Raw genomic sequence first — 13690 nt, 5'->3', positions numbered from 1 at the left:
TTAAAATTCTAAAGAATGATACAAAATGCACAAAGATAACAAACTTAAGCACAAACCTACTCACTCAAGCTCATACATCCGGCTAATACTCATGAAGTAAATAACTATAAAAATCATACAAAAAGAAACCTAAACATCCACATTCCTTAGAGAACCAACTCAGTTTTAAGCGGATTAAACTTTTTTTTTCCTTTCTTTTTTGTCAATGTTTCAATTTTAATAACACATCCGACACTTTATCGAAATTACTTTCTTTGTAGTTATCTAAAGCCAATATCATGACTTCTAAAACAAAATAATGACTCGATCATTGCACCCACTCATAACATGGAAGGATAAGGACGACTTAATTCTGTACACTCAACAAACAGCACAAAAAAGCAAAATCAGATTTTTTTCTTTTTTTTTATATCGAAAATATAAATTGCATCAATCAGGAATCGATCTCTGGATCTCCTCTTACCTAACCTATTGTTTACGCTGATTTTTGGTAAACAAATATCCTCTTAGTTCGACTAAAGGAAGTTTAGATTCAGGGTCCTTTTGGGAAAACGTCTTGCCAAAGTGTTGTGTGTGAGTGGGCGTTTTTCGACAACAATGAACAGTTCAAAAGAAACTGGATTTCATTCAATAAGGATCAACTACATGAAGATCAAAGTGTAAGAAAGTGACAAAGAAACTGCATGGACTATAAATTTCGACAAGAAAGTAAACAACAGAACTGGTGAATCCCAGGAAAGTGACAAATAACACGGCGAGCTTAAACGTAGCAAAGATAAACATGTGGTTCTGCAACATACTCCTTCATCATCACGTCTTGCTCTTCGAGTCTCATTAATGCGGACATTAGAGCTTTTTAGTGAATTTTTCAGAGTTGAGTTGGGAACCCTTTTTCTGAATTAGATTTTCCTATTTATAGAGCTCCATGTCCCGCGTGTCCTTGATGGTTTTCTTCCTTGCTGGACGGGTTAGTGGGTCTGATTTCCCACGATCTGATGCTTGCTCCGGAAGTTCCATGCATAGTGGTGAGGGTCGTGTCCTTCAACTGCCTCAACCGTTTCTTGGCCACGTTTTCGACCAACGTGGTGAGAATCTGACTTGGTCAATGTGGCACGTGTTACATGTGCCTATGTTTAACAGTAGTTCCTATTGTCGAATTCGGCTGCCTCCTTAACTTGGTGCATTTTCCTTTTCCTTTCTTTAGCCCGAATTCGACTACCTTGGGTGTTTTGGGCCGAATGCGTTTTTTCTTTCTTGGGCCAAAATATTGGGCCAACAGATGCCCCCCAAAAATGTTGATTCTCGACTACCAGACCTTGGAGGGATCAAGCATTTTTTGTTCGTGCATTTCGATGGAGCTTGATGGCTGTTCGCGACTTTTCACTTTCTGATTTCAAGTCCCATCAGAGATCCTATCGTTTGACTTTTGCTCCAATCAGAAGCCTTGACGTCTGACTTCGTCTGTCGTCTGCCGTCTCTATTCTAAGGTAATCATGACCCCTTTCTAGCCTTTATGTTAGGGTTTGCGGTTATATAATAAAATAACCGTTGGATTTCAAAAAATTTTATGCACCATCCTATAATGCAGCTTCACGTCTGACCTTTCAATTGCCTATAAATACGCCATTGTTGGCCCTCTGCAAGCTTTACCATTTTTCAAACACTCAAACTTTTGCCTGATTCTGCTTGTGATCATCTTCAGTCGTTTGGTTTTTGCTTTCCTGGTGCACTCTCTGAACGTGTCTATGGCTTCCGGTTCTGACAATGTTATTCCTTTGGCCGCTGCGTGTGAGATGAATGAGGCCAAACGCACTCCCATTCCGGACCCGTCGTACGAAGTGGAGAAACGGGCTATCTGGAAATCCCAGGTATTTATTCGTATTTATGTAAATGGCAATCTACGTGCCATTTTAGGCCCTTTGAAGAAGGCAAAGAAGGGCAGGCCTAACAGTCTTCCTGAGGGTTACGAGCAGTTTCACCCCAGTGTTCGTGGGGATGAACTTATTCTTGCATTTCGACCCTCTTACCGCTTGCCCTTTCTGAAAGATCCCAAAAGAACTTTTAGGTCTGCACCTCCTAACCCAACTGCTGGTGAAGGAGCCTATCTGAAATGGCTCGTGTAAGGCCCAAGTTTTTTCAGTTTATACCAAGTGAATAAATTCTTATTCACAAGTAGGTTTGATGTATTGTGAAGGGAATCCTGAACAAGAGTTTACCAAATGAAATAAATTAATGAAGGAGAAAGTTCAGGAAAAGTCTAAGGATTGTACCAGGATCGATAAAAGTTATAGCCCGATCGTTATACGCTTAAACCTAGGTCAGAAACCCTAGTATATAGCTAGTTTTCACTTTTAGGCACGATGGGAGTTAATTCCAAAAATCTTCAGAGAAATGTTAGAACTTCTCTTTTTCCATATATCGCAATCGTTTCGAGGCGAAACTCTAGAATCTACGAACGTCCGATTCCAATCATCGGAAGTTTGCCGAAACCGAAACCCTGATATCTCAAAACCCTAGAACCAACCGACAATGAAGACTTTTTCTATTCAGAGCTTCAAATGAATATTCCACACGCGTACACCCATTTCTCTTGATGATTTCAATCTTTCTTCAGAAGGAAGTTTTCCATTCCGACATTCGATGCAAAAAGCAACTTATCGGGTAAAATAGTTTTACACCGACTATGCTTTAGTTGCCAAAAATACAAGGAGACCTCATTTTAGTTTTGGAATTCTTTCGCCAAAACATATCTTAGAATTCACGGAGAATGAAGCCGGAAAAATCAGATTCGCGAAACTTTCATTTTACCGCGTTTTGCCAACCTCTATATATAGCAAAGAAAGGAAGAAAAAAACACAAAACCATACCCATTTTCCCCACCAAGGCCGCGAGTTTGAGAGGAGAGGAGGAGGAGAAGATTTTCTTCATTTCTTGCTTGATCGTCGATCAATCAGTTGCTGCTTCAAGGTTTCGAGGTATAGTCGCTAATCCTTACCTCTGATCGCTTTTTCCATAGCTTTTCTGTAGACTTTTCTGAGCTGATAGTTTTGAGGTTTTTGCAAAACTATCCTGAATATTTCATTTCTGATTCTAAACTTCTTCCTTATGTGCCCAAGATCACTTCTGCCGGATTAGATTTTCCGTTATGCCGCCGGATTTCCGCCGGAATCAATTTTAGCCTTAAATACCCATTTTTGGAGTTTTTGAAGTAAAGCTTCAACCTTTAGGCTAGTAGGATTAGTTGTCATAAACGTCGTTGGTGACGTCTCTGTCAAATTTGATTTTTGGGATTTCAGTTTTGAAAATTCGAAGTTAAAAATCATGACCAAAATACCCCTGCGACAGTTTTTGATCCGATAATTTTTCCGAGTTCAGAATACCCTTAGTTATGGCCAATGATAGCATAGGAACCAAGTTTGATCGAAGAAAAATCGAGTCCCCTAATTACCTATAGGGGGAGGAGGAGGAAAATTTCCTTTTCCGAAAACTTGTCCTTTCGCGCTAGATTATCATACCTCGGAGTATGTACTACTTCGGGTAACCTTAGTAAGTATCGATAGCTTAGTTTTCGATAGATTCTGATAGTATTTCTGTGATTTTGCTTTAAAGGAGCTTTTGAGGAATTTCCTGAGGAGCAACGCTTTGCTTGTGAGGAAGAGTTTGAAGTTCACCGCGGAGAATCTACAGGTGAGGGCTTCTCACTGAATCTCTAGTTAATGCTTAGGGTCGATGCTTTCGACATTGTTTACTGTTTATGCACTGGATTGTGTGTGATTGGAAAATGTTTTCTGAGGCTTCGGCTGACAATGTAGATGATGCATCTACTGAATGTTTTTGATGATTAACTTACATGCTACGTGCTATGTGGGTAATCTAGGATGTGTGGTGCATGCCTTATATGCTAAGTGCTATGTGGTTATTGCTTAATATGTTGATATATGACATGTTGATTGATTGTGCTGAGTATTTATGCTTTTGCAATGAAATCTGAGTTTCTGAATGGTGAGAATAGCGGGCAGGTCGTGCTGATTTTATTTTGAGAGTTTTGAGAAAGTTTGATAGGACGAATGAGATTCGGGCCTTGTTCTGATGTTTATGGATCGAGACATTCTCTGGTGTTATTTGGGGATTAGGAGATCCCAAGAACTGATAGGATTTGCGATAAGACTAAAAGGATATTATTTTGAAAAGAAAACTCATAAGACATTAAACAACCTCTAAATCTTCAATAAACGATAATAAACTCGAAAGGAAGCTTTGGATGCAAATCTTAGTTTTGGAAAACGAGAAGTGTCGTCGGATCCAAGTGTTGAGGAGATTGGTAAGTTCTGAGTATGTTGATACTCCTTCGCTCGTTGAGCAGTTTGTTTAGCCATCCAAGGGATGAGCCGAGAAGCTTCACTGAGGCGTGAGACCTTGTGAATGCGTGATACTCCACTGAGGCGTGAGACCTTGTGGAAAGCATGGATCTTCACTGAGGCGTGAGACCTCGTGAACATCATGAAGCTTCACTGAGGCGTGAGACCTTGTGAATGCGGGATACTCCACTGAGGCGTGAGACCTTGTGGAAAGCATGGAACTCCACTGAGGCGTGAGACCTTGTGAGAGCATGAAACTTCACTGAAGCGTGAGACTTTGTGAATGTGTGAGACTCCACTGAAGCGTGAGACTTCGTGAGAGCATTGATGACCCGAAGAGTCATCGTGAGTGTTTGCACTCATTTTATGATTATTGTATTTTGTCGCAGAATCGACTTTTACCTTAGGGTAAGCTTTTAGAGACATTAATTTACCTAGAACACGTGGCGACGTGTCGAGTGAGGTCGGAGACGTTGTTTGGTTAATCACATTGCATTCATGCATACATAGGAGGTTAATACACGGCGTGATACCGGACCTCGGAGAATTCCAAATGTCGTCGGTTTCCAAAATGGTCATAAGACCCGGAATGCCGTGTAAGAGCGTTTGTAGACGACTCTTGTAGCAGACCGAAATGGCAGACCTACGGGTTACGGCTGATCTGGCTACCTTTGTGTGTGTAGGAGGCACGCGGGCAGAAATGGTCCCACCGTTGCTGGTGCTAGGATTGACCCGTTTGATGTCCATCTGTTTCCGGATTGCATATTGGTTGACTGGGTTAACCTGCATATCATTTCATGCAACATGCATACTGACTTAGTTGATGAGTGTGTGTGATACTTGTTAATTCGAATTGAGGCATGTTAACTGTGATTTACTGTCATTTTTGTTCATTGAGAAATATGCAACCCTAGGATGTCATCCCTAGCTAGAAGCCTAAGTGGCTATTTCCTTATCTGTATCTATCGGTGGTATTATTTATATAATTCTTTGGAGTTGACCCTCGCGTCTTCTGTGTGTGCTTTGGCGGACAAACGCCCATTGTCAGATGTCTTTGGCGGGCTAGTTCATGATGGTTCACCCTTCGGGGGGAACTAGGTTGGGATGCTGGAACAGGAGCGCGTCGCGGTAGCGAGAGGAGGACGGATGGTGTACATAGACTAGGTCGTTCTGGATTTCAAATTCGGACGACGATCATGCTAGCATGTAGGTTTTAGTGCTGGTGTGAGCTCCTCAAGATGGGATTAGTGTAGGAGTAGAGTCTTAGCTCTGAACATCATTTGTTTCTTTTGGGACAGGGTAGTTTCCCACCTATAGCTTTTTGTGTGGTTTCTTTACGGGAATCACAGAGAGTTAGTTGGACATAGGAGGTCTTGTTTCAGGCCGATGGGCCAGCTCATTCTCAGTTTGAGAGATGGTGTTGCAGACACTTCACCTTTACTTTCAGTCTGTACATATTGCCTTCGGGCGCTACACTTTTCTTTCCGTCACTGGAGGTTACTCGTGACAAGGTCGTTACTTACAGCGGGGGCTGTATTATATATTGTACATTAGTTCTGTTGCTTGTTGCTTTTGGGTTTTATCTATTTCAGTCTTGTCTTAGTTATTATCAAAAAAAATATATTCACGTTTTTCCGCATTAAGTTTATTTTTGGTTACTAAAGTGACGCCACCGAAATCGGGGTGTTACAGCTCGACAGGGTGGAGGCCAGTAAGTCTGGTCATTGGAAAGTCACTGGAATTTTCGACCTCATTCAGTTGTCGAGGTCGCTGATTTCTTACAATCCTGCTATGCTTTTAAGTTCTCTTTTCTTTTGGGAGCGGTCTACCAATAGCTTCCATGTCCCCTTTGGGATGCTTTCTCCCACTCTCCTTGATGTTGCTGCCATTACTGGCCTTTGGGTGGTGGGTGATGATTACCATTCCTCTGCTGCTCCCACCAATCCTATCGCCATTCCGACGGATAAAATTGCTTTTAGTAAGTTCATTAAAGATCACTATGTCGAGAACGGTGAAGTCTCCGATGCTGAGCATGTCGCGTTTCTGCTGTATTGGCTTTCTGCCTCTGTGTTCTGCACCAAATCTTTGAGGATTCCGGCTAAACTTCTTCCCTTGGCCAATCTGTTACATGAGGGTCGAATTATCGCCATGGCTAGGCTTGTACTTGGCAATCTTTACCAAATGATCAATGAAGCAATAGCCGACATTCGAGATCCCAAGGTTGCGTCTTTGAATGCAGCTGGTCCTTTCTGGCTCCTTCAGCTTTGGATGAATGCGGTTTTCGAATCGTTTCTTCCAGCCAAGAACCCTCCTCCTGTGGTGTCTAACACAAGGGTTGATGCTTTCAGGCTTGAAGCCCTTACTCCCCCTTATGACGCCTCCACGTTCGAACTTGATTTTAAGAAATATTTCACCATGTTCTTCGAGCTGAAACGTTTCCGCTCGAGCTTTGCGCCGTATCACAAACCTTCTTATGGCCCTCGGTGGCTAAGGAATTCTTACCCCAGTCTTCCTGGCTCAGAGAACCTTTCTCAGCATCAAGTCGAGCTTTGGCAGACTATCTTATCTCCCAGGGTGTTGACCATCAATTTCGCCAGTAATGATTTCACTCTTTGTGGTTACAATCCTCAGCTTGTGTCTCGACAATTTGGGCTGAGCCAGGATTTGCCCAATACTTTGTTCGACAAATCCCTCGTCTTCTATCCCGGTACCATCACCAAACGTAGTGCCTTCGACACTACCATTAGCTACTACAACGAGGAGGAGCTACTTGGTCTTAGTCCTTTCAGTTTTACTCCATCCTTTTACGTCACCCAGGCGTTTAAGGCGTGGTGGTCTGCTTATTGGCATGATATTTCGACGCCAATTGAAGATTGCTTCCAGCGCATAACAAATATTTTTCTTTTGCAGAAGCAGGCCCCAAAGAAAACCAAAGGTATGCATACATCTGAGATCAACGCTTTTCAACAATTCTTCGGTGTAGTAAACTTTCCGGGTCCTCGACTTCAGGAAACGGTTGCCAAAGCAGCCCAAGTTCTAAGGCAAATGTGGGAAGCTAAAGCCAAGAAAACCCGATTGAGCATTCCCTCTAATGAGGATGGTCTTTCTTTCATTATTCGAAAAACAAGCTTTAGGTTCCCTCCACTGCCTACTTGTAGGTATGCTTTGGCTTTTCCGGTGGTGCTTCCTAAGTGGGTTGATCATGTGAGTATCAAAAACTTTTACCATAGTGCACTGCCCCCCGGAAGCGGGTGACCTGGACCAAGCGTTATCTATGGAATTACCCTCTCCATGTGCCGGTTGAAATCTTCAACCACATATCGATAAGAACGCTTATTGGTCAAGGTAATCATTTCGACCTGGCATCTTTGCGATACTTATGGCTTAATTTTCCTTTATTTTCCTTTTGTAGCTGAGCCGATTCCGCGACCGACCCCTCAAGCCTCTCCTCGGGTGACTTCTGCTACTGTCGAAGTTGAGGATGATGAGGATGATGTTACTCTGGCTGATAAGCTCAAGATGCCTAAGGTAATACTGAACCCTGTGAAACTTTGACCTTTATTCGACGTGTATATCTTTGTGATCATTTGTTTTTTGTTTCAGAGTCGAAAACGAGGGGCCACTCCTACCACTTCTGCAAGCCAAAAAAGGGCTAAAGGTGCTGGTGAACTTCCTGCGGGGAATCCCTCCCCGGCTAAGTCAGCCAGTCAGCGTGAGGAAATGCAGCAAGGTGGTGATCAAGGTGTTGATCAGCAAGCTTCTAGCCCTCTGCTTCAAGGTACTACACCGATTCCTGTCGAGATGGCTCCGGCCAAGAAGACCTCCAGGAAGAGGTCTAGTCGTAAATCTGGCAGCTCCTCTTCCCACCATTCCAAGAGTTCAACCAGTTCCAGTCCTCTCAAAGAATCTGGCCCTAAGGTGAATCATTAGTTCACATCTCGTCTCAATTCGCTTTCTTTTCCTCTTTCTCAATCATTTTTACTTTTATTCTTCAGAGGGTTGGCATGTCTAAAATGGTTGTACCTCGAGCCATGTGGTTTTCTTCTAAACCCCCACCAGTTGTCCTGTCTAGCTCTTCGAGCAGTTTAGAGTCCTCTGGCTCGAGTTTAGACTCTACTGAGTTAGACCCTGTGTGGGACAAGCTGACATTCTATTTTAACTCGAAACCAATTGCTTGGCAACATCCTGGTTGTGAACCCTATTATACCAAAGAATGTCGAGATAACCTTTCTAATTTTCCTCCGCAGGATATGCAGAACATGCCTTCCCCTGCTCGTGAAGAAAATGTACCACATGATGAGGTGCAGGGTAGTGAGGGTCCAATCATTCAGCCTGACCAAGTGATTGGTGTGATGCCCCCACCCAAGGCTGATGTTCTGACCTCAACTCATTCTGAACCTTCTCCTCGACAGCTTCAAACTTCTCCCCAACAGCCTCAGCCTTCTCCTCAGCAACTTCAACAAGGTGCCAAAGTCACTTTGCTTTCTCCTCATGCTAAGGGAGGCTCAGCTTCTTCTAAGACGGCTGCCTCTTCCCATACTTCTGGTGAGAGGCTCAGTGCTCTTTTAGTCGAGGATCCTCTTTCCATCTTCCAGAGCTTCTTTGATGGTACTTTGGATCTCGAGTCTCCGCCGCGCCAAGCTGAAACTACTAAGACTGCTCAGTCTGGTGGAGTGGCCGATGATATCCGGATTGAGGAGGCTTTTGTTAAGTTAAAAGGGCTGGTTTTCGATGCGGGCTTCATCGACGGGATCCGAGCCACCCCTCAATTAGGCCAGGAAGTGAAAGAGCTGCTTGCCTTCCTCTTAGGCCAATGACTTGACCAGACTCAGGCAGATGCTCTCGTCGAGCTTCAGACTCTCGTGGTCGATATCGTAGCCACGCTTGACAAGGCCATTGCGGTGGAACAATATATTGAGACCAAAAAGACACAAGTGACTTCCAACACCAATGGCCTATTGCCTGCGAAAGACGAAGTTCTCAAGCTGACTGCTAGGAAAACTCTTATCGCAGCTGAGTTGTCAAGTGTTGATGCTCGACTGGATGAGCTTCAAAGGGAGGTAGCCAGGCTAGAAAAGCAGAAGGCAATGTTGATTGATGAAGGCCCAGCTGTGAATTCTCGACTGAATACGCTAGCTGCCGAGTGCACGAATGTGATGTTATCGACATCTCAACTTTCTAAGGAGGTTGCAGCGGAGCAGCGTGTGAAGCAAAGCTTGGATTCTAGGATTGCTGCTGCCGGGGTTCAGCTTGAAGCCTTTAAGTCGAGGATTTAGGTTTCATAATTGTTGTTTTATTGTAGTGGCCATGGATCTATCGTGGCCTTCGTTGCCAATCTTGTAACAATCATTCCTGTAACTCTGTTTGACTTCTGATCAATGAATGAATTTGTATTGGCAATACTCGACATGCTCTATTTTTCGATTTGCATTTTATTGTCGATTCAGTCTTTGTTTCATTACTTCCTGCATTGTATTGCTGAGTTTCACACCATTTAACTTGGCGCTTAATCTAACCTTTCAACTTCTAAGTTTCCTTGAAAACCACAATAATTTATAACGCTTTTTATCACGTTCTTGTTCAACGACTTAAGAACTTCCTCCACTTGCGGTGGTGCTGACGTGGTTTGCCGTGTTTGGCTGACGCTTTGGTAACTGCATGCTTGCATTAATGCGGCTGTTTGTTACATCCCTATTATAAATGGAGCCATCCTTTACTCGTCTTTCACCAGTAACTCCTCTTCTTTCCATTCTCATCTTCTTCCTGCAATCTAAGAACCTTTCACCCCTAACCATGGATAGTAGAATCATTCTTCGTCGTATCAGGGACTTGGCTTTCCAGGATGACCTTTTCCAGAACCTGTATGACTCCTCTGCTGGCCTCGATGAGCTTTTAGGGCTCATTGATCAACTGCTTCATAGGCCAATCATCGCGCACGTTAGAATTCCTCTTCAGGAATTCCAAGGGCTTCTCTTGGAAGCCAAGCCTCTGTTCGAAGAGTTCCGGGAGCTTTCAGTAATGGTGTTCTTTCAGGAAAACCAAATAGATGAGTGGAGGGAGAAATTCGATTTTCTCCAGGCCTCTTTGGATCAACAAGATCCAGAAGGTCTTGTTCGATTAGCCGTCGAGATATCTGCAGCTTCCCTTGAAGACCTGGTTGCTCGTCAAAAGAAGGCTCGACTTGAGGGTCGGATGGTGGCGCTGGTGGATCGATTAGCACCCATGCAAGCTAGATATGACGGATACAGAACCATTTTTCCTTTTTATGCTTCTAGTTTTATTTGTATTTTGCCATACCTGTAATTTTTCCGATCAATGAATGTGATTTGGCAATTTCAATGCTTATGTTTCATTCGATTTTAATTTCGTGCAACATTGGCTTATATGCTTTTAAATACTTGCCATTTATCGTAACACATTGACGCTGATTGCTCAATTCCTTAATCACGTAAGCATTATTAGGTAACGTCTTCTCGATTGTAAATGGCCCTTCCCAATTGGGGGTCCATTTCCCGTAGGCTTTATCTCTTTTATCCATTGGGAGGATAACTTTCCACACGTAATCACCTGTGACAAAAGATCGATTTTTAACCTTTTTGTTGTATGCTTTAGCCATGCGATCCTTTTGCCTCATTAAAATGTCTAGTGCCGAGATCCTTTCTTCGTCGAGGTTAACCAATTCATCTAACATCATATTCCAGTAAATTTAACTTGGGATTTCCTCTTGTCTTTGAATTCGACACGACTGCAAATATACTTCCGCGGGCAGCACGGCTTCTTGGCCATAGGCCAGTCGAAAAGGCGTTGTTCCTGTCGCTTCCCTTGGTGAATTCCTGTAAGCCCACAGGACTTGGCTTAAAGACTCATGCCAGCTTTTTGGTTTTCGACCCACATGTTTTTTGATTAGGCTTATTAGGGTTTTATTGGCCGCCTCTACTTGGCCATTTTCCTGACCATAGTAAGGGGTCGAGGTTAAGAGTTTGATCCCCCAGGATTCTGCAAAAGCTGCCACTTTGCGTCCCACAAACACTGTGCCTTGGTCCGTCGTAATTGACTCCGGTAATCCAAACCGATACACAATATGGTTTTATATAAACTCAATCACCGTTTCTTGTGTCACATTCTGTAATGGAATGGCTTCGACCCATTTAGTGAAATAATCGACTGCCACAATGATATATTTGTGCTGCCTTGATGAGGCTGGGTGAATTTCGCCAATTAAGTCTATTTCCCATCCCCTAAAAGGCCATGGCTTGATAATAGAGTGCAATTCGCTAGCTGGCACGTGCTGGATTCCTGAATGTTTTTGACAATCTTGACAGCCTTTTGCATATTCAATGCAATCTTTCATGATAGTTGGCCAATACAAACCTCGCCTAAATAGAATCCATTTCATTTTGGCCCCTGCTTGGTGAGCACCACACAGGCCATCGTGAGCAGCTGATACAGCTATAAATGCGTCGTCCTCGCTTAAACATTTCAACAATGTGCCGTCGACGTTCTTTTTAAACAACTCGTCGCCTAAAAAGGTGTAACTTAGAGCCCTGTACTTGACTTTTCTATCAGTTGACCCTACTGGGTTCTGTAGGTACTCGACAATTGGCTTTCTCCAATCGTTGGGGGTTAGATTATCAATAGACATAATGTCGAGATCCGAAGGGCTCAACTTTTCTTTGATCTTAATTAGCTCTGTCAACTTTAGTTTATCTACCATATACCCAGAAGCAATCTGCGCCAATTCATTGGCTTCTTGGTTCTCTATTCTAGGAACATGACCTATTCCAACCTCGTTGAATTTAGCCAACAAATTATTTGCTTTTACATAATATTTGGCTAGATGCTCGCTAACGCACTTGTATTCTTTGGTGAGCTGCTTTATCACCAACTCAGAATCTCCTTTTACGACAACGTTCTTTGCCCCCAGAGCTAGCAAGATCTCGAGGCCTGATATCAATGCCTCATACTCAACTTCATTGTTCGAGCAATTATCCTTGATCCGAAATTTGAACTTAGTGGGGATGCCTTGTGGGGATATGACGAACATCCCGATTCCGGTTCCATTTTTATGGCTGGAACCGTCGAAATATAACTTCCAAGGCTGTATGCCCACGTAAGTTACGATTTCTTTAGGCACAGTATGATCCGCTAAGAAATCAGCAACTGCTTGCCCCTTAATTGCTTTTAATGGGGCATAAGTTAGTGAATATTCGGTTAGGGCCAAAGCCCATTTACCAATTCGACTATGCAAGATTGGTTTGGATAACATGTGCTTTATTATATCATAATGAGAAAAAACCATTACATCGATTGACTTTATATAATATTTCAGCTTTACACAAGAGAAGTACAAGCATAAACATAATTTCTCGATCATGGTGTATCGAGTTTCGGCGCCATTTAACACCCTACTCAAGTAAAATATGGCCCTTTCGTTGCCATCCTCGTCTTCTTGAGCCAGCATGCTTCCAATGGTTTCATCTGTGGCAGAGATATACAGCTTCATTGTCTTCCCTCTGATGGGTGGCACCATTACAGGTGGATTGGACAAGTACTTTTTGAGTTCATCGAATGCCTTTTGGTGCTCTGCTTCCCGGCGGAACACATCTTCCTTCTTTAGTCGAAGAAGCGAGGAAAATGACTTGGTCTTCTCACTAAGGTTGGTAATGAATCTCCTTAGGAAGTTAATCTTCCCCAGTAACGATTGTAGTTGCTTCTTGCTGGTTGGTGGACTTGTGTCGAAAATGGCTTTAGCTTTGTTTTTGTTGATCTCGATGCCCTTTTTATGCACCACAAAACCCAAAAAATCACTTGCAATAACACCAAAGGCACATTTAAGGGGGTTCATCTTTAAGCCATATTTCCTCATCCTCTCAAAGGATTTCCTCAGATGGGATAAATGGTCATCCCTTGATGGGGATTTCACCACAATATCATCAATGTAAACCAGCATGAAAGTTTCAATAAAATCATGAAAAATGGTATTCATTACCCTTTGGTAGGTCGCACCAGCGTTTTTCAACCCAAATGGCATGAGCACCCACTCATATGTACCCAAGGCACCAGGATATCGAAAAGCTGTCTTCGACACATCTTCTTCTGCTATGAAGATTTGGTTGTAGCCTGAATAACCATCCAACAAGCTTAAGTATTCGTGACCAGCAGAGGAATCCACCATCATCTCAGCAATGGGCATGTGATATTCATCTTTTGGAGTGGCAGCATTGAGATCACGAAAGTCGATACAAACCCTCATCTTTCCATTCTTCTTGATTACTGGGACCACGTTGGCTAACCAATCCACATATCGAGCTGTTCTGATAAATTTGCACCTG

The sequence above is a fragment of the Lotus japonicus genome, chromosome 6, assembly GCF_012489685.1.
Source record: "Lotus japonicus ecotype B-129 chromosome 6, LjGifu_v1.2".
Taxonomy (NCBI): Eukaryota; Viridiplantae; Streptophyta; class Magnoliopsida; order Fabales; family Fabaceae; genus Lotus; species Lotus japonicus.
This window is presented reverse-complemented; position numbering follows the sequence as displayed.